This window comes from Meriones unguiculatus, chromosome 15 (genome assembly GCF_030254825.1).
Source record: "Meriones unguiculatus strain TT.TT164.6M chromosome 15, Bangor_MerUng_6.1, whole genome shotgun sequence".
Lineage (NCBI taxonomy): Eukaryota > Metazoa > Chordata > Mammalia > Rodentia > Muridae > Meriones > Meriones unguiculatus.
Genome location: NC_083362.1, coordinates 72648652 through 72668429, shown reverse-complemented (window position 1 = coordinate 72668429; position 19778 = coordinate 72648652). Strand labels below are relative to the sequence as shown.

The 19778-nt window shown below is 41.5% G+C and overlaps 1 protein-coding gene across 5 annotated transcripts in view; it reads right to left on the bottom strand.

Annotated features, from left to right (window-relative positions):
• The window catches only part of Gigyf2 (GRB10 interacting GYF protein 2), a 129431-nt gene extending 110742 nt beyond the window's left edge, over positions 1-18689 (bottom strand). For 4 of the 5 annotated variants that reach the window (XM_021644622.2, XM_021644623.2, XM_021644624.2 and 1 more), the window contains exons 1-2: positions 18573-18689; positions 11600-11666 (exon numbers count right to left, since the gene is read on the bottom strand). The gene's annotated coding sequence lies outside the window, so the exon portion shown is untranslated. The remainder of the gene's footprint in view (positions 1-11599; positions 11667-18572) is intronic. The other variant, XM_060368791.1, reaches the window with a different exon arrangement.
• Between the last annotated feature and the right edge of the window lie 1089 nt (positions 18690-19778).

Below are 19778 nucleotides of genomic sequence, written 5' to 3'. Positions count from 1 at the left end.
CAATAAGTTGTTGGCTAGGGTTCAGTGGATAAAGTGCTTGCCTTGCCCCCTAGCACCTAAATTTAAGTCCCCAGAACCCATATAAAGGTTGGCATGGAAGTGCCTATCTATAACCCCATGTTCTCTAGTGAGATGGGAAAGACGGAAAGAAGAATCCCCAGGAGCTCACAGAGTCTGCCAGTTGGAGCAGAAAAGTTACTGAGAGATCCTGACCTCAAGATGGATGGTTAAGAGCAAGACCTCCACAGTTATACTATGGCAAGAATGCACCACACACACAGACACACATACACACAAAAACATTCCGACACCTAAGCTATAAACAAAAGAGGAGAAATGGCTCAGCATTTCTGTGGCTACTCTCACAGAAGACTGAGGTTAAATTCTAAGCAACTATGTTGGTATAATGTTCTTTTGGAATGTATACAATTTACCCTTGTTCATTCAAATGCCGACTTCTCTCCCCACTATCTGGTTTCAAACCCGACACTGCATTGTGCTGCTTATTCTAAGTATCACCTGTCTCAAATTTGTGTAAACATGCCACCATTTGTTCTCTATGTTGTCAATTAAAACAACCAGCCACAAGGCCGAGCAATAGAGAGGATAGGGTGGGACATCCTGGTCCGGAGTGGGAGGAAGAGGATGAGGGAGGAGGAGAATCTGCAGGAGAGGTCTTGGAACCACATGGAGAAATGAACTGGACCTAAGATATCACTAAAAGCAAGTACAGTGGGTGATTCTGAATGGCAGGAAACTATGCAGGCTTGGAGGTTTAGGATGGAATAACTATTGCCCAGCATTGTGCTCTAGGTTAATTAAATAAATCCCAGTCTCTATGTGGTGATTGGGTATACAGCTTTTTTAGGACTAACCAATGCTTAATTAAAAGATATTTCAATAGTAAATATTAATATACCACAACACAACTACATGGTGACTCACATGTCTGTAATGCCAATTCCAAGGGATCCAGGCACACAAGTGGTAAACAGACATACATGCAAGCAAAACACTCACACACGTAAAATAATAAAAATTAAAGAGGACTGCTATAATTTAATCTAAGTAGTATTCAAATGTTTCAGATAATTAAAAAAAAAAATAGCTGGGTCTGATACATCCATCTGTAATCCCAGGGTTCAGGATGAGACAAAAGAATGGTAATTTCAAGGCTAGCCTAGGCTACATAGTCAAATTCCAGACATATACACAAAAAAGAAAGAGAGAAGAGAAGGGAAAGACTACCTGAATAATCCCAGCACTCAGAAAATGGAGAGAAGAGGATCAGGAGCACATAGCCACACAGATGCGCACGCACACGCACGCACACAGGCACATAATTAAAAATAATAAAAGTAAACATTACTGAAAAGCTTAATTTGGGGCAGAGGATGCATGTACAAGCATGCATGTGGAAGTCACAGGAAAGCCTCGAGTGTTGCTCCTCGGGCGCCACCACCTTTTGAAGTGATCTCTCACTGTCCTGAAGCTTCAGGAAGCTGCCAGGCTGGCCGGCCAACATTAGAGGATTATACTCCTTGCCTATTCTACACGCGTGCTGGAAATTAAATTCATTACTCAGCACTTTAGCAACTGAGATAGCAACCCAGCCTTCAAAAGGTTAATTTTTATGAATTTTATTTGTTTTGAGTTTTATATGTATATGTGTAGGTACATGCATACCTTGGCATATGCGAGATCAGAGAACAAATTCCAGGAACTGGTTCTCTCCTTCTACCATATGGGTCCCAGACTGAACTCAGGTCAGCAGGCTTGGCAACTAAACTAGCAACAGCCAAAACCAGTGAATTTTTTTAAAAACTAAACTTGTTTAGAGTTAAGTCCCCCCCAGCAACAATAATAATAATTTAAAAATCAGTTTCTCAAGAAGGAATTCAAGTGATGTTACATATGGTGTGTGTATGTGTGTAAAATGAAGAAATAAGAGACCATAAGAGTGAGTGATAGCAGGGAGAAGTACATGGGCTGGAGGCAGAAGGGGGAAGAGGAAAAGAAAAGCAACTGTAGCTTGAATTAAAATAGAAGACGTAACTACACGGACAACTTTATCAAGACGACTACTAAGAGTGATACGATTAACCACACCACTGGTGCGTTCTCCGTTTTCTTGTTTGTTTGTTTTTGGTTTTTACTTTTTATATTTGAGACAGGACCCCACTTTGCCTCAACTAGCCTGGAACTCACTAGAACAGGTTCACCTTGAACTCAAGAGCTCCACCTGTCTCTTCTATCTCCTAAGTGTTCTCTTACTATGTATGATACAGATGAACTTTCTACTCTGTGACCATCTTCCTAAAAACCCACAACCGCAAATAAATCATGAGGAAAATACCAGACAGACTCTACTACAGTCATGTTCTACAGAAACATCTGACCAGTACTAAACCTATCAGGGACATCCAAACAAAGGGAGCAGTCAGAGCCAAAGCATGAGGGTACAAACTAAATGGCAGATGAGATCCTGAACGCATCTATCCAAAAAAAAGCACATGGGATAAGAATAAATGAAACGGGATAAGAATAAATGATAGATTTTAACAACAAGGTGTCAATACTGGCTTACTAACTATAATAATGTATGACAGAAACAATAATGTATGACAGAAACAATGTCAACATGGGAGAAATCTATATAGTACCCTCAATTTTCTGTAAATCTATAACTGTCCTTAAAACTAAAGTGTATCATAAAAACAAAGGAAATTAAGGCTGTAACTGTAAAAATTAACTTACTTGCATTGAATTTTTCTTTTTGGTTTGGAAACTTTTTTGGAGATACTAGGGATGGAATGCATGATTTTGTGTATACTAGACTATATTACTGAGCTATGTTTCCAGCCATTTGCCTGAAGTCACCACCTACTGTAACTAGGTGGGACTTCCAATGGAGGACAACACCAACCCACCCATAAAATCTTTGACCCAAAATCTGTCTTGCCTACAAGAAGTGTAGGGATAAAGATGGAGCAGAGATTGAAAAAATAGCGAACCAATGACTGGTCCAACTTGAGACCCACCCAAGCCAACCCTTGACACTAAATGATATTCTGCTCTGCTTGCAGACAGGAGCCTAGCAAAACTGCTTTCTGAAAGGCTTCATCCAGCACCTGATGGAAACTATGCAGCGACCCACAGCCAAACAACAGGCCAAGCTCGAGGAGTTTTGTGGAAAAGCGGGAGGAAGACTTGAGAAAGCCAAGAGGGGTCACGAACACCACAAAAAGACCTACTGAGTAAACTAGGCTGAGCCCAAAGAGACTGAGCCAACCAAAGAGCTTGCATGGGCTGGGTCTAGACCCTTACACGTATGGAGCAGATGTGCACCACGGTCACCATTCTCTTACTCTGAGAAAAGCGCTATCTCTAACTCTGTTGCCTTCCTCTGGATCCCTTTCCCCTGACTTGTCTGACCTCATGGAAGAAAATACGTTTAGTCCTGCTGTGACTTGAGGTACCAGGGTGGATTGGTACCCCTTGGTGGGGGCCTTTCTTCAAGGAGAAGGGGAAAGCGGGGAGGGGCATATAAGGGCAGGACTAGGAGGAGAGGAGGGTGGGGGCTGGGATCCGGCTATAAAGCAATTAAATAATAAAATTAAAAATTAAATTTCAACTCAAAAAATTAAATTAAAAAAGTAATAAATAAGGTGTGATTAACACATTCCCACCAGTAGTATTAGCACAAGAGGCAGGCACAAGACGACTGCTATGAGATCAAGGCCAGCCCAGGCTACATACCAAGTTCCAGACCAGCCTGAACTTCTAACTACTATTAAGTAACTAAAAGTTCCTCAACCACACTAACTGCAGCTTGCATACTCAATAAACATATAGCTACCGTACTTACTGGTCAATGGTGACTGACAGGACAGTCCATCCCAGCATAAATTCTGTTATTATTTTTAAAGTAATTGTAACTGATTTTAACTTCCTTAAATCTGCACCTACTCAATCCTAAAAATCTTCAATGAAGGCTCTAGGTTGAAACCTAGCATGTTTAGCTTGTACAAGGCCCTGGGTTCAATCCCTAGCAACAACAACAAAATGTAAACCTCAATGATATGTGATTACAATTCAAACAAATTTTAAATAATTTTATGAGCTAGAGACATAGTTTAGTTGGTAGACTGCCTGCCTTTCATGTATGAAATCCTGGGTTCAAGCCCAAATACCAAAGTAACTAATACGTACATGTAATCCTGGTACTCAGAAGGTAGAGACACAGGTTCAGAAGTATAATGCCAGCCTGGACTACATATGGCCCTGTCTCAAAAAGTAGGCCCAACAATATTAAAATTCAGTGTAAATGTGTAAATTTTAACACTGAATATTGTAATATCAAAACTATTTCCACCATAGTACTGTTAAAATATCATTTGCCGCCCCATGCAGTGATGCACGCCTTTAATCCTAGTACTTGAGGAGGCAGAAGGAGGTGGATCTCTGTGAGTTCAAGGCTGGCCTGGTCTACAATTTGAGTCCAGGACAGCCAAGGCTACACAGAGAAACTCTTGTCTCAAAAAACTAATATATATATATATATATATATATATATATATATATATATTAGATTTATATATATCTGAGCCAGCACTGCAGTAACCATGCAGTGGCGAGCACTGCTACCGACACTGTGCCAACATTCCAGCCACTAACAAGGAGCTACACTAGCAAGCAGGCTACTCACTTCCAGCAGCATGTATTACAAAAGAGGTGGAAACAGCACCGTTTGCTTAAGAACATCTTGTTTGATAAACTAGAAAAAACTAATGTGCGTATGATTTAATAATGTTTGCTGAAATAGGAAATAAGCTAAAGCACTAACTTCTGCCACCAATGTCATCGAGAAAGGCACAACTACTCAAGAGCCTGAGATCTACTAAGCTGTTTTTTGTTGTTGTTGTTGTTGTTCTTGTTTTTTAAGGAAGATTATTTTAATTTGAAAAGAAAAACAAAACAGGTGACAATCAAAGAGTTGGGTTATGTTTTCAAAGTGACACTATAAGAAAAACAACTGAGAGCTCCTGTTGGGTCTTTGGTAACTTTTTGGAAGTGTAAACTGATCCTTTCTACAGTTTGAATACAACTCCAAAGTTCATATACTGGAAATTTCGCCAACACAACAGTCACAAGAGATGATTACGTGAAGAGGGCTCTGCTCTCATGAATGGATCAATGCCATTAGCCAGGGATGTGGTTAGTCACCACTAATGTAAGTAATTATCAAAGCCAGTTCAAAACCCTCCCTCTTCCCCTGGCTCCCTCTCACCCTCTTGCCAGCCTGAACAAAAGCCTATGCAACTGCTGGTATCATGCTCTTAGAAACGCAGGACAAACCAAGAGCCAATAAATCAATAGTGGTAAATACCTGAGTATTCTGTTACTGTAGCAGAAATCAGCCTAAGGCAGGTCCTAAGATCAAAGCAGACTAGAGATAGGCAATGATAAATTCTTGTCCAGGATGTCCAAAGCCCTGAATTTAATCCCCAGTACTGTAAATTAGCATATACCTCAGAGATAGAGGAAAACATAATAAATAAAACAAACAGCCAGTATGATGATGACACACATCTGTAATCTCAGTACTCAAGAGGAAGGAGGAATCCAGCAGGTTCAAGGACAGTCTGGTCTACACAGTGAGTTCCAGCCCAGCTGGAACAAAGCCTGATCCTGACTCAAAAATCAAATTAAAATAAACACAAGCACACACCCTGGAAAGTTTATCGAGGGGCCTAAAAGATCAACGTGGCCATCATTAAGATCTAAAATGTAACAACACAGTTTTCAAACTGTATCTTCCTCAAGCTGAAGAGTTGTCTCAGCAGTTATGAGTACTGGTTGTTCTTCCAAAAGATTCAATTCCCAGCACCCACACGGCTGCTCCCGATCATCCAGTTCCAAGGGTTTTTCCAACAGCCTCTTCTGGCCTCTTTGAGCACTGCATGCATGTGGTATGCAGAAATACATGCAGTGGGATATATAGTGTGACCAGTTTTCAAAAAACAAAAACAGAAAGATACTTTAAATGGTAGTGTATGAGGCTGAGAAATGGCTCAATGGTTTTAAGAGTACTTGTTGCTCTTGTAGAAGACCAGGTTCTGTTCCCAACACCTATGTAGCAACAATCTGTACCTCCAGTTCCAGGGGCTCTCTTCTGGCTTCCCCAAACACCAGGCATGGGTACTGTACACATACATACATGCGGGCAAATATTCATACACATAAAAATAAATCTAAAAAAAAGGTTTTTGGGTTTTTTTTTGTTTTGTTTTTTTTTTTTAGTTTTGGGTTTTTTTTAAGATTTATTCATTTTATTTTGTGTTTTGCCTGCATGTGTGGCTGCACACCACATGCTCCCTCATGCCTTTGGATCCCCTTAAACTGGAGTTACAGATGGTTGTAAACTACCATGTGGGTGTCAGAAACCAAACCTAGATTTTCCACAAGAGCAACAAGTGCTCTTAACCACTGAGCCATCTGTTCAGTCCCTAAAATAGTTTTAAATGGTGGTGTATAGCTGGAACCTGCACTCTCAGGAAGAAGAGGCCACAGATCTCCACACACTCAAACACGGGATAAAACTATCTCAAAAAGCAAAAGCCAAGGGGGGTTGGAGAAATGCATTAGAGCACTTACTGCTTTTCTAGAAGACACAGGTTCGGATCCCAGAACTCATGTTATGGCTCACAACCATCTCTAGCACTAGTTTTAGGGACTCTAACCCCCTCTTCTGAATTCCTCAGGTACCAAGCACATATGTGGTGTACACATATGTGGTTTATATATGTACTTACGGGCAAAATATTTAACAACAACAACAACAAAAACTAAGCTAAACTTCTAAAAATCATATAAAGTTTTAGACTCAAGATTTACCTATTTATATAGTAATAACATCATAAAAGATGATAAAAGCTACCATTCATTGAATGACTACTTCATGTTAGGAATCACTTAGACATTTTAGACTAATTCCCAGACATTTAGATTAATTCCCACAACTTCCCTAGGATATACCTTACAGTTAGGAAAATAAGGTTCCAAGTAGTTAACTTATCTAAATCTTCAGGCAGTAAATGACAGATAATTAAATGTGCATCTTTCTGCCTTTCACTATATACTGATATGAACCTCAATAGTGTGATGGCTAATCTCAACTGCATCTGGAATCAACTAAACCCCAAGCTGCTGGGCACACCTGCGAGGGATTTTTGATCAGATTATGTGAAGCAGGAAGACCCACCCTAAACATATGTGGCATCTTCTGGTGACCACCCACATAAAGCACGTGGAAGAAGGAAAGGTTGCTTTTTGCCTACTTGCCTCCCTCACTCTCGCTTGCAAGTTCATCTCTCCTGCTGCAGCAGCATCCCTTCACTGATACAGACTCAACTTCTTTGAGATGCCAATGCAAACTGAAGATCACCAACAACCCAGGAATCGTCTAGGCCTTCACGCCCAATTGGGACTCCTGAGATACCCAGCCTCATGAAATAAACAACTATTGGATTCTCAGCCTCTCCAGTGTGAGACAGCCATTATTGGATTACCTGCATTGAATCCTGTAGGACAATCTAATAAATCCCCTTTTAGAGTGTGTGTGTGTGTGAATGTGTATGTATGTGTGTTATCTGCATGTGTGTATTTTCATTCTACCAGTTCTATTCCTTTAAAGAATCATGCCTAATATACCTTCTTATCTCCTTGTAATTTTAAGAGTAATCTGCTTCCTCCTTTCCTCAGTCTTCCTTATTCTGTTCCATTACTACCCCTTCCCCTTTCAGTCATCATAGTAAGCACTCTTTTCAAGAAGACCATGTTCTTATACTCAAGAAACACAGGTGTGTAAGGAGCTTGGAAGTCTTCCAAAAAATTGTCTGTTTCCAAACCACAGATTCCGGTCCTCGGAGCACTGCTCTTCCGGTTATACAATGGCTACGGTGTGGGCAGTGCTTCGTCAGCCCCCAAGCAGGAGCCTTGGGTACGGCTACCTCCTTCACAGCTATGCGGTGACGATCACCAATTAGAAAGTACCAAAACAATTCTGCCATCAGTTAATTCTCAGTCTCTATAACCTAACAACCAAATGCGGAAAAAACTAGAGCTCCTAGGACTTCCTCCAGGCCTAGAGCAACCTGAATACAAAAAAACTTTTGTCTCAAAAGAACATGCTAGACAGGGCTAGAGAGATGGCTCAGTGGTTAAGAGCATTGGCTGCTTTTCCTGAGGACCTGGGTTTAATTCCCAGCACCCACATGACAACTCACAAAATACCCTCACACAGACATACATACAGGCAAAACACTAATTCACATAAAAACAATCTTTAAAACAAAAAAAACATGCTAGCCATTAAAGATGACTCTAATAAAAAGTAATACTGTTTCCCTACTGCTTTGGAATAATATGCAAGTATTTCTTTTCGATGTTCTTTCGACAAAAGAATAAAAATTCATCGTTCTAGAGTTGGTTGTGAGGGTGCATGCCTTTAATTCTAGCTGAGGGAGGCAGAGGCCAGCCTGGTATACATAGCAAGTTCTAAGCTAGCCAAAGCTATGTAGCCATGTAGACCTTGTCTCAAAAACAACAAAACCAAACCAAAAAACTCAACATAAGAAATGCAACTGTACCATCAACATGGCCATGTCACATGATAATCTCACCCTTTGAGCCCATGTTTTCCAAAGAGGGATACCCAGGACCTATCAAAATTTTTTCACAGAACATGTGAAAATCTTTGTAAAACTCACAAAACTCTGAATGTCTTCACCAACAGAGTTACTAAAATAGGTCATTTGAGACAACTCTTCTACGTTAAAAACAAATTCAGCTATAATCTGCTAACTAAAAAAAAGTCTTTGGGCTCGGGAGATGACTATGTCAATAAAGCACATGCTGTACAAGCATTAAGACCTGACTCTGGATCTTCACCACCCATATAAAAAGTCAGGTATAGTTGATGCACTTATAACCTCGACAATTGATGAGCTCCAGGTTTAGTGAGATCCTGTCTCAAAAATAACAGCAGAGAACAATTGAGGAAGCTACCTAATGTCAACCTCTGGCCTTCACATGCCCATAGACACATGTAAACATGCATCCATAAATGTGTACATGCACACACCAAAACATCTTCAGTCAGAAAAAAAAGTATAGTAAGTCCAATCTGTGACCTATTATTACATAAATGTACCACTTTTATTAGTAATTCCCAAAAAAAAAAATCAAGATACGTAGACTGGAAAGATGGCTCAGCAGGTAAAAGCACCTGCTGCTACACTAACAAGCTTGAGTTTAAACATAGTGAAAAAAAAGTTGTTCTCTCCTCTGATTTCACAGACTAAATGTAAAAAGTTTAATCTGTCTATGTGCGGGGGATATAATTCTGTTTGTTTTCAGGACAGGGTCTCATTGTGTAGCTCTGGCTGTCCTGAAACGCACTATGTAGAGCAGGCAAGCCTCAAATTCAGATATATACTTGCCTCTACCTCCCAAGCGCTGGAATTAAAGGCATGAACTACCATGCCTGGCTATAAAATTTTAACTTAAAATTAGAAGTCAACAAATATACATGCAACAAAAAAATAAGACTTCAAAATGTTCCATTGGGAAAAGTTGCCATACACTGGGCATGGTGGCACATGCCTGTTCATTCTAGCATTGGCAGGGCAAAGAGAAGACAATCATTCATGAGCTCCAGGCCACTGTGCAATTCTACATAGTGAGTTTCAAAATAAACAAACAAATAATGGATGAGGGATGAGATCAGAGACTATAAAGTTTCCAATGGCACACATCTGTAACCACAGCATTTGGGAGGTAGAATCAGGAGTACTGGGAGTTCAAAGTCAATCTCAGCTACATAGCAAATTTGAGGACAGCCTTGGCTACATGAGACTCTATCCCCCAAAAAAGTTTAAAGTCAATAATGCATGTCTCTAATTCTAACACTCAGGTCAGAAAGCAGGAGGGGGAGGATTGCAAATTCAAAGCTAGCTTGGGTTATACAATGTGGTCCTGTTTCACATATATACATACATAGACAGAGTTTACTTAAGGAGCAAAGGATGTGGCTCAGTAATAAATCATGTACTCAGACATATCCAATTCCCTGGCTTGGACCCTACCCTAACACCATATTTAAAACAGTAAGTTTACTTCCAATTTCCTAATAATTGTAGTGTATAGAAATACGTAATTTCTAAAATCTATACTATGTTACTCATCTTCTCCAGGAACTGAGTACTACTACTCTTTATTCTTGTTTCTTTTCTTTACCTGTTTTTGGTTGAGAGGGGATCTCACTACATGGTCCTGGTTCGCCTGGTACTACTACCCTGTGCAATAATGTATCTATAAATTTTGAATACAGCTTCATGAGTTACTCAGAACTATAAAAAGAATCAACAATTAATTTTTCTATACAGCAAGGTCACCTGTTTCATGTTACATTGCTAAACTTTTATCCTGAGTTTCCCCACTCCAAACCTAAATCTTTTTCCTAGTGAAATAAATGGCTCAGTCAGAAATGATACTTGTTGCCAAACCTGATGATCTGTGCTCAATGATCCCTGGGCACAGAATGGTTGAAGGAAAGAACCAATCCCTGAAAGTTGTCCTCTGACCTCCACAAATACCATGGCATTCACTCCACACATACCACATACATACATACATAACACAAGAAATTTTTTAATTAAAAAAAAAAAGTGAACTGGGAGGTTCATGCATGGTAAACATTACTGGGCCTCATTCTCCAAAATAGATGCATGCAGTTACATTTTCAGGACATCTAAGTTTAGCAAGATATTAAAATGTTCTAGAATGCTAGAACAGAAAAATGTCTAGAGGTTTCCATCGGCTCTACCTTACAAAAGCTACCACCACACACTCTCTAAGATCTGCCAACAGTCTTGGAGGCAAATGGAGGACTTAAAACTCACTGTATTTGTCTTTCTGGAGCCCAACCCTTGCCACAACTAAATGAAACAAAGATGGAAAACCAAATCAAATGGAGTCACCATATTTCCTTCATTGGAGCTAAGACCCTACAGTAGTCATCAGTTTGCTGGTGTCACTGGAGCTCAAGTTTACCTGTAACCCCAGAATTAAGCAGTCATTTTCTTCAACATGTTTGCTAACGCATAAAGCCCTGACTACAGAAACATTTCTGGTTCAAGTCCCTCATGAAGGAACAATTCTTGGGTTCTTTGAAAATACCTTGGCCCCTCAGCACATCTGCCCCCAAAACATTGTTCTTCCCACTCCTTGTCATCAAAAAACGTTATAACAGTTTAAAAAACAAAGTCACACTATGACCAATCTAGATAGGATATGTTACTTTGATTCATAAAAGATCTGAAAGGTACCAGAAATTTCTTCTCACTGTCGTCTGTAACCTCAGAAGAAATAATGGGACAAAAAAAAACGAAAGGTAAAAGCAAATCAATTCTATTTCGGGTGCTATGGATAAAACTCATTGGTAGAACACTCACCCAGCCCACACTGGCTTAAGTACTTAAGGAGATAGGGGACTACCAGCATACAATTGCAACTGTGTGCTTCTCTTCAAACTCACCTTTTCAAAAGTTCTGCTATCTCACACCAGGAGATTTCAGCAAATGTTTTCAGGTCTTTTTTTAACACTGTAAATAATAAAGAATATTAACGTGAATCACCTAGCAATCTCAGCAAACTTTAAAAGAAGTTTTTCTCATGAATATATTTTACAATAGTTTCCAAGCCTGATTAAAATACAAGGAACATCTGGTATGTTTGTAAATTAGACCCTCTGCCCCCACAGTAGCATGTGCCTGTAGTACTCAGGACTAAGCAAAAGAGGTAATTTGAGCATAGGGATTCAATACCTGGGCAGTAGAGCAAGACTGTCTCAGAAAACAACAACAAAAGTCAACAGCAAACTAGACTCTGTTACATCTACAGAATCTATAGGAAGTTCTACAGAAAGAAGTCTTAAGTGGTTTTGGTGACAATGACAAATGAACACCATTTGGGAATTCAAAGAAGTGATTACTTGGGGTTTTCCCTCAAAACTGCTTTAAAGGGCTGTGGTACTAACCTTTAAAATGTATCTGATGTCAGGAAGGAAAAAAACAGTAACAGCATCACAACCCTGTGAATCCTATGCAAATAATCCCTGAGACCCCAAAATCTGATTGATGCAAAATGTCCAACAAGTAAAGCCTTCAGGTGTATCTTCAGCTGCTAAATCACAACCTGCTTGTTTTTGAGATAGTCTCAACTATGTAGTCCTGGTAAACTCATAAAAATCCACCTTCCTCTGCCTCCCAAATGCCAGTATTAAATGCATCTATTACTATAGCCTAGCCTATAGCCTGCTTTTAATGCTGTGCAGAGACAGAACCTTAAAAACCTACAAGCGGATTTGGAACTACAAAAGTGTTCTCAAGCACAACTATAAGTAGTTTCTTAGCTAAAATAAAATGAGATGAATACTGTCCCAAAAAGATCAGGATGGTGGCACATACCTGTAATCCCGGTACTGAGGAGGCAGAGAGGCAAGAGGACCATTACTCTGAGGCATGCCTGGACTACACAGCAAGAGCTTGTCTCAGAGGGCTAGAGAGATGGCTCAGTGGTTAAGAGAACTGGCTGCTTTTCCAGAGGACCCAGATCCAATTCCCAATACCCACATGTCAGCTTACAACCATCTCCAATGCCCTCTTCTGGCCTCTGCAGGCACAGAGGCATACACATGGCACGCAGAAATACATGCAAGCAAAACACCCATAGACACATAAAATTAAACAGTAATTTTTTAAATTAAAGTTATGTTGAAAATTTTATGAGCTGTATGAAAACAATGAGAAAACCCATTCCACTTTTAATTCTGCAAAAAGTAACATTAATATCCTTAAATTCACCTGATAGCCTTGGAAATCTAACTTAAATGTTTTAATTATTTATTCATACGTACGTACGTGTGTGTACCTGTGTGCATGATGGGGGAGCTGAAGAGGCCAGTAGAGTATCTGACCCCTCTATATCTGGCAGTTGTGAGCCGCTGGGTATGGGTACTGACTGAACCCAGGTCTTCCTGAAGAACAGCAAGTGCTCTTAGCTGCCAAGCCATTACTCCAGCCCCATAAACGCTACATTTTTTAAAAGGGGAAGAAAAGGGAAGTAGAACTAGATAATATAACGAATTCTCCTATGGACTTAAAAATTCCAACATATCTTTTAAGCTCAAGCTAATAAAACCTTTCAGTTAACAACCACAACAAAAAGTGTTTCTTACTATGGAGAGGTAACCTTGAAAACTTTTTCTTGTTTTTGAGACAGTCTCTCTTGTAGCCCAGGCTGGCCTCAAACTCACTATGTAGTAGTGGATGACCTTGAACTCCTGATCCTCCAGCCTCTACCTCCCAAGTGTTTGGTTACTGGGCTGTGCACCATGGCTGTTTAGAAAACATTTTATAAAATTAAGTTTGGTGACTTAAAGGGATATTTTTTTTTGTTTGTTTTCAGATTTCTTCCCTCCTGACCTCACACAAAATTAACGGCAAGTCAACAATGGTATAATTTTATATTCCTATGAAATTAGTGTATTTCTTATTCATATGAGAACTTGGCAAAATAAAATCTAGTCAAGAATATTCATATGGGCTGGAGACGTATATAACTAACTCAATGGAGAATATCTGCCTGGCATGAATGGGGACGGGGGCAGCAGGAAGTACAGACTTGTAACCCTAGCACTCCGGTTAGAGACAGGAGGATCAAGAGGTTCATGATCATCCTCAGCTACATAGTTCAAGGCTGGCTTGGGCTACATGACCTCCTGTCTGGGCAATGGGGTTAAGGGGACACAACTGTGAGACAATTCAGTGGTATGGGCACTAGCCCTTAAGCCTGATAACATGGGTTACAACTCCAGGGACCTGAATGGTGGAAGGGAAAAGCCTATTCCACAAAGCTGTCCTCTAACCACCACAGACATTCTTTTTAAACAAAAGAAATAAAGCAAACTTATAAAGTTCAAAATCATTTAATTTTAGTGATAGAATTCTTCAGGAAGTCAAAAATCAATGGCAACTCTACAACATCTACCAGAAAACACTAACAAGAAAGCCACCAAGATGGCTCAGGGAGTACAGGCACCTACTGTCAAGCCTGATAAACTGATTCAATCCTTGGGACCCACATACTAGAAGGAAAAAAACCAACTTCCACAAGTTGTCCACTGACCTCCACAAACACCTAATGGCATGGATGCATTCATATACCCACACACCCACACACACATACACATATACACACACACACACACACACACACAAATGAATAAATGTAATTTTAAAATAACACTAATAAAGGTAAAGGGGAAGGTGAAAAAAAAGGTTCAGATTTATACAAGAATTAATTGCTTTACAAGCAATCTTAAGAAAATTCAGTTTTGGTGGCGCACACGAGTAGGATTTGCTAAAGAAGGCAGAGAGGCAAGAGGATCACAAGTTCTAGGCCAGCCTGGACTATATAATGTTAGTCTTGGAGTGATGGCCCTCGCCTTTAATACTAGCACTGGGGAGGCAATGGCAGGCGGATCTCTGAGTTCGAGAACAACCTGGTCTACAGAGTGGACAGGACAGCCAGGACTACACAGTAAAACCTGTCTCAAAAAAAAAAAAAGAAAAGAATTCAACTGTTGAAGAAAGATGGTACATTTAACTTGCCTTGAATATACATAGATTAACCCCAACATAAACCGTAGATCAAAACCTATGAGACTGGTCTAACTATAGAATAAAACAGAAAGTACATAAATTTTATAAGCAGGGGCTAATGGAAAACTGCAAAAAAAATAAAAGCAAAAAGAAAAAGTCAGCGATTTTTAAACAGCACAAACCATACATCTTTTAGAAGAGTCAGGGATAAAATAGTTTGTCTTTCCACCTAAAAAGGTCTTCCCAGACAGCAATTACTACCAATATATCTTCCATTGTGAAGGTCAACAAAATGAAAATACATGTACACAGTATTAAAATGCAGAGTCATGAGAACAAATAAACAAATAAATGACATCAAAGACATTGTAATTTGAAAATGTCATTCCAAAGTTTCAGCAAGGCAACATGATGTAGCTGCAAGGAGTTAAAACACTACCTCAGCACTGCCACTGTGTCCTCTTTAGCTGCAAAGCTCCATTCACACTGCTCCGACCTTGTAACTCCCATCTTCTTGTGACTTTGAGACAAGTCTACTATAAATTATTTTTCATATAGGCAATTCATCAGCAAAAAAAAGGGGGGGGACCCAAAAGTCAAAATATTAAACTTACCAGGTAAGCTAAAATGAAAGATTATTTTATCAGCCATTTATGAACATGAAAATAAGCTGGAAGCCCCTAAGAAAAAAATTTCCCCAGCCTACTAAGCATCATTAATTAATTAGTCTAAAAGGTAAAAGAAAAACAGAAAACACTCTACACAAGCAAAATGGTTTAAAGGATATCCATTGAAATTAGGAGAGAGAGAAGGTCCCTAAGCCAGTTAAAACTAGGCTGGACTGTAGAGAATTAAAAGAAACTCTACTAACCAATTAGGAATAATTTGAGCTAATATACCGACCCATTGATTATATTCCTTAACCACTAATGTCAGGGGACAATTCCTCATTCCCAAGTATTCTGAAACTTCCCATTCTTTTTTGTTTCAGCAATACTGAGGCTGAACCTAGACATCGGGCATGCTAGGCAAGTGGTCTACCACTGAGCTAGCTCTTCTGAGTCTCAGTGTCTCACTAGGCTCCCAGGCAGTCCCTGAGCTTGCAGCGCTCCCACTTTAAATCAAGAAGCTGGGGTACCCTTCTTTAAAAAGTATCTCCATGCAGTCTAACACCAATCACATCTAAAATTTTAAGATAAAAAAATTCATTATAACTCCCTGAAAGAGATGACCATCCTGAGTTTTCCAGATGAATGGGAGGGAGGGATCTTCGCTCAAGTTTATAGAATCTGATTTTCCATTGATCTCAGCACTTGAGAGGCTAAGGCAGGAGAAAAACTGGTTTGAGACCAGCCTGGATTACAAGTGACAAACACAAACACAAACACACACACACACACACACACATCTGTCTGCCTCTCTCTGTCTCTCTCAGGAAAAAAGGAAAAGACTCCAAAACAGTAAATGACCCATCTCATCTTCCTACCAAAGAGGTGTGTAGGCACATTCCTTTCAGTTTCTTCCAGTCTCTCCAAACTAGCTAGCCTCAGCGCTCTTCCCAGCAAGCCCTGAATAGGGCCCACCTAAGTTTTATCTTCTGGTCTTATGGTCTTTGCCCTTTCTGCCTCTCCTGCCCTATACCTATCAGGTGTTTCCTCAAATTTGAGCTTACCTGTAAAGTCTCCTCAGGGGACTAAATTTAAAAATTAACCCTTCCCACAACTATTATCCTGTCTCCCTATCTCATTTTTCCCCAACCAATTACTTCTACATGATCCAGATGGTGCCTACACAGAATGGCTCGACTTAAAGAGTGTGTACTTCACTATGATGGAAAAACAACATGGGCTCAAGTAGAAATCATCCTTCACGTTTCGAGTTTTCATTTCTTCCTGAGTTAGCGGGATGCAGTACAATTATCCCTGGTGTTGCTGGCTAGGACCAGAGAGTGCCCATAAATAAATAAATAAGTCGCATATCTAGCCATACAAGGAGAAGTAATCACGATTCTATAGGAGGCTTTACTGTTACAATGGGCAGTAGGCCGATTTTATTAAGTGCAATATTACAATATTTCAACTTTCAATCAATTTAAGGGATGTAGCCATCAAGAAGCATTTGTATCTTTTTATTTAAGTATTCAGATGTCTAGAGATGAGCTCCAGAGAAACAGAAATTTTTATCCCTCAGCATACAGCACTCTAGTAAGTACTTTAAGTTAGTGCAAAAGAAAACAAACAAAAAAAAATAAATGGCAGCATACAGTGTGTAATCCCTTCTTCCCCAGCCACAAAACCCTAAAGCCTTTGTCAAGCACCCAGGAAAGGTATGGTCTTTTCCTTTCTAGCAAATCACCACCATCATCTACATTAACTCCTCAATGTTGGTATTTTTCCAGATACATGTCACTTCTAAATGTTTTTCCAGTGTCTTTTTTTCTGTTTTCTTTTCGTTTGCTTCGAGACAGGGTTTCTCTGCGTAACAGAGCCCTGGGCTGTGCCGTCCTGGACTCACTCTGTAGACCAGGCTGGCTTCAAACTCACAGAGATCCACCTGCCTCTGCCTCCCGGGTGATGGGATTGAAGGCATGCTCCACCACACACAGCTTCTAGTGTCTTCTAATGGGACAACAAAGTACATATCCCAATTTAAGTAATTCAAAAGCTGCTACACTAGGGAAGCATCATTAGGTGAGGACAAAGTATATGTTCTAACAAAAACGGACAAGTTCTGCCAGTCAGAGCCACAAAATTAAAAGGATGAAAATTAACGTACAAAAAAGTATGACACATTTTTTATAATCTAGGAATTCATTGTTACTAAACTGGAGAAACTACATAAGGAAGACTATAGTCCCTGAATACAACACTGAGCCAAAACTAACTATAATCCAAAATATATGGTACTAGGTGGAAAACCATATCGAATTCGAGTCCCTTACTTAATTTCTTAAGTTATGTTGGAATACTTACCTTCCTAATAAAGCCACTACGTGTGTTTAAGTGCTTTGACTTTCAAGAAAACGGGAGGTGGGGAGAGACAGTACTAGAAAAATGCAAAGCAACGTTACTGCTTCCCAAACGCGGTCACACAACCTGCTTCTTTCAAACCCTCCCATTCCCTGCTCGCTTGACTGACTGATATTTCAGCTACAAAACTGAAGTGTTCAAGAGTGCTTCGTGGTAAACTGCTTGCCTATTTCAACCCGGCGTGAACATTCGGGTCGCCAGAGCTGCCCCGGGCTCTACTTTCCCAAGCCTCTCAGTCCCAGGATCAGATCATGACTCCACCTCGCCTGGGGCCTGCTCCAGACCAGTCCTCCGGCCGTGGAAGCAGTCTCCCCTAGTCCAGATGCTCGGCGGGGAAGGCAAGGGCGCACCTCCCCGGGGCAGGTGCGGGCAGGAGCGCCGGCAGGAGCAGCTGTCCGCTCGCAGCAGCTGTTAGCCGAGGCACCCCGAGGCTGCGCGGGCTGCCAGCCCCGAGCGGGCAGCGGAAGGCTAGCCCTCCGGCCTGACACTGCCCACCCCGCCTCCCGCCTCCTCTCCTCAGCGATGCCACGGGGGCGAAGACACAGGGCTGTCCTCGGCCGGGACGCGCCCGGGCCCGCCGCGGCCCTAGCCAGGGAGGAGGCTCCTGCCAACCCCGCACCTGCCCTGTCCCCACGTCTGACGCCCCCAGCCGGCCGCGGCCGCTGCCGGGCAGACAGAGTGTGTCCATGCGGCCGGCTCGGGCCGGAGCGGCGGGGACGCGACGGTGGGCACCAGGCCACAGCGGCTCGGGGCGCCGCGGCGGGGCCTAGGGGCAGGATGGCCGCGGGCAAGGGAGACACACCGAGCCACTGGTTACCTGCGGTCCGGGACAGGAGTCTCTCAGAACCCAAGTCAATCCTCAGCCTCAACAACACAAGATGGCCGACACGTCGCCACGCACGTCACGTGACCCCGCGCGCCGCCCCGCCCCCAGTCCCGCCTACATCCCCGCCTCGCTCCCTCCCTGCTCTCCAGCTTCCCACGACATCTTTCCTTCCCTCTGCGGGCCCGCCCCTCCAGCAGGGCACGCCCCTTCCTAGGACCCGGATGTGAAGCTGGGAGAGGGCGGAGCCTGAAGCGGCGCAGGCGCACACTGAGGCCTCAGGCTACATCTCCTACCCGCCCTACAGTTGAGCTGGTGTCCAGAATTGGAGCCTGACCAGAGGCACTATGACTCACCCAATCCAGTGCCCCTTTGCATTACAGAAATCTCCACATCACTTAGGAACTGGTTTTCCAAGCTAGAACTTTTCCACAGCTTTTAGTCTGGCATTTTCCTGCCAGTTTGTCCATCATGGGGCAGACGATGGGGTTGAAAGCAGTTTCCCTTCTGGTAGAAGTAGGAATTCATTCTGGAGTGTTGGAATGTGACAGCTGGAAAAGGCTTGAAAGTTCCGACTCCCACTACATGCAGGCATACAACCCCTTTACATACTGCATTCCTGTTTTAGGGTTGTTAGATAACTCATAGGACACCAGAAGACAGGAAATTATCCACTGTCTCTCTGGACTTCGATTTACTAAACCTGCTACATCTACCATGTCAAGTCATCTCAGGCTTTCTGGCACCATTAGTCTTCTTTATTGAGAAAAGTCTACCCCTCTACCGCCTTTGGTGTTTGGAATTAACCCAGGGTTTCACAAACCACTGAAACATATCCTCCAACCCTTTTATCATGGTTATTCCCATCACCTTTTTACTTTTTAACGAATATACTCTAATGTCTTTATCTTAAAATTAAAGTGAACACTGGGAAAGTTAATTGAAAAGTTAACTTTAAGAACCCAGTGGTAGACTCCCAACCTAGCCTGTTGGGAGATCTGGGCTCAATACCTGGAAACATACACAAACACGCAAACACACACACACACACACACACACACACACACACAAACCTCCCCCTCTGCCTCCCTTCCTTGAGTCTTGATCTCTTTCAAACTATATAAAAAAGCATTAAATTCAGAGAGTTGTGATTAATCTTGATTGCCAACTTGCTGGGATTGGAATCACCATGGAAACAAA